The following is a 2,438-nucleotide window of genomic DNA, read 5'->3' on the forward strand; positions in this document are numbered from 1 at the left end:
AGGGTGAAGAGGGGGAGGGGGTCACACACTCATCGTCATGGTTGAAGAGTAGTTCTCGCTCTGAAAGGAGTGGAGGAAGTTTCCACTCAGCTCCCCGTCATCCCTCAGGGTCCCGGGAGGATTGGTAATGCCACTTAAATTGTTTGGGGAATTCTTGTTCATTCCATCCATATCACCAGAACCTAGTGATCCATTCATGTGGTGTGGTTCCATCCCAGCCATGGCTCCCAGGGGTCCATCAGAGCCTGGGCCCATAGGGAAATTATTTCGGTTGCCAGGTCCAGTGTTGATCATGGTGTATAAATTGTCACCAGAGTTGTTTGAGTCTGCGGGGCTGGGCATGATGGGAGTGCCAGGAGGCCCTCCACCTCCAGATGCCCCCCCGTATACACCAGGAGAGGGTGATGAGTAAGGCATAGAGTTGGCATTGTTGGGATTGGGCAATGGCCGACCCATTCCTGGGCCCATGTTCACTCCTGGCATGCCAGGACCCATGGTGTTGTGTGGAGGCCTCATCCCACCACGAAAGTTCTGAGGGCCAGGCCCCATAGGCCCCATTCCTCGAGGGCCACTCATTCTCTGCATTGGCCCCAAGTTAGGATGACCTTATGGCCGTGTGGGGTCCATGTTGGGCAGCATGGGATGAGGACCTGGTCCTCCGCCGGGTGGCTGGCTGGCTATCTGGATGGGTGGACCTCTTGGGCCTCCAGCAAAGCGAGGCGACATGAAAGACTGGAAAAAGGCAGGTGGCATACAACATACTACCTTGGGCCCCCTGCTTCTTTGGTGCTTGGTGGGAGACAACGATTTCCAATTATTTATTTATTTATGTATTTTATTTTATTTTATTTACTTTTTTTAAGGGATGTATGTTTCTTTCTTGGAATCTAAGGACACTTTATGTTGCTACCTTTCTTTTGGGTCAGGCCTGACACCGCTTAACAAAAAACTGATGCACTGGAGGAAAGAACCGTGAACCAAAGACAATCCAAATAATGTTGAAATACTTACCAAATAGTGAATATTAAGTGCACTCAACTGAAATGGACAGCGTACCTGGTGCATTTATGGGCACTTAAAGGGACGATACTGTGTGTGAGGTAAAGTCGATTATGAGACATGGCGTACCCAAGTTCATCTTGTACTCAGTGACCCTTTTGTGCCAGATGCCCTCAAGTGAGAAAGATACTTGAGAGCCTCTAGGCGTCACTGCATCACCAAGTGCTCATGTCACTCAGCTTGATTGTGCCTTTGGAAATGTTGAGGACAGTGAAGAGCTTTTTACTGCCTACTGCTTCTAAAGCAATTCATTAGAGGATTCTGGGACCAAAGCATGATAATAAGTCTCCAGCTCGAAGCAAAAAAAGATTTCTTCCACCCTTATTTCCAGATCAGGAAATAAGGGTGGAAAGGAAAGGAAAGATCAGTGTTCAGCCAAGTTAGACCGCATGCAAAAACATTTAGGTGCAACAAAAGCTTCTGCGCATCCACACTCAGTTTTTAGTATGTGCACTTTTGACCAAGTACCACTTGCGACTCCTACTTCCGCTGACAGTGAAACTTGAACAAAAAGTCAAAGAGTTCTCAAAGGAAGTTGAACAGTTAACACAAAGGCCAAGGAGCACCACCCCAAGTACTGAGCCTCCTGTAAGTACTGAACCCAAATCTCTGAAGCTAAAACCAAATGAAACTGCCAAGCTTGAAAGTCAAATAGCTGACAACCAAACATGAGAAACATGCACCCCAAAAATTCTGTTAACACCAGGCGCCCAAGGGCTGCTACTAAACGCTCTGGCACACTCAGGGCATGGTTTTACTTTAAGTGTGGGAAGACAATCGTATTGCAGTGAGCTGCTAATCCCACACTTGTCCAAGTAAAGAATGCAGAGCTGAAAAAGAAACAGGCTGATTTTTTTGCACGACAGGCCACAATCGTGTTTTATTTAAACTAATGGCAGCTCCTGTCATGGGACACCCAGGAGCTGAAACCTGATTCCCTCGGTCCCAAGACATTAAGTTGTGATCCTGAAATGCAAATCACATACCCATTCACTGCATAGAAAGCCTAAATCTCACCCCCCGGCCTCTAGGTCTCATAAGACCAAGTACTTTTTGATGGGATGCCCTTCAAATCCATAATGGACACAGGCTCACAAGTTACAACCATTTCTGAGTCTTTTCACAAAATGCACATTTCCCATCCCATCGATACATGCCCTTCTTGAAATTGAAGGATCTGGTGGGCAAAATGTGCCAAACTTGGGCTACGTTCAGATTCACATTACATTTCCCAAGAACATTTCAGGCAAAGAACAACAACTAGTCATTTTGACTCTTGTTGCTCCTGAATGTGACTTTAACAGTAAAATTCTGCTGTTGATAGGGACAAATGTGCTTTTAAAGGTTTATGGACAGGAAGTGCTATTGCTTCAGCACAC

The 2,438-nt window shown here is 46.4% G+C and overlaps 1 pseudogene; it reads right to left on the bottom strand.

Moving 5' to 3' along the window:
- Nucleotides 1-7: 7 nt before the first annotated feature.
- LOC102309851 lies at nucleotides 8-753 on the bottom strand (annotated as a pseudogene).
- Nucleotides 754-2,438: the final 1,685 nt, after the last annotated feature.

Source organism: Haplochromis burtoni, unplaced genomic scaffold (assembly GCF_018398535.1).
Source record: "Haplochromis burtoni strain Fernald_Lab_line unplaced genomic scaffold, NCSU_Asbu1 Contig_3416, whole genome shotgun sequence".
Classification (NCBI taxonomy): domain Eukaryota; kingdom Metazoa; phylum Chordata; class Actinopteri; order Cichliformes; family Cichlidae; genus Haplochromis; species Haplochromis burtoni.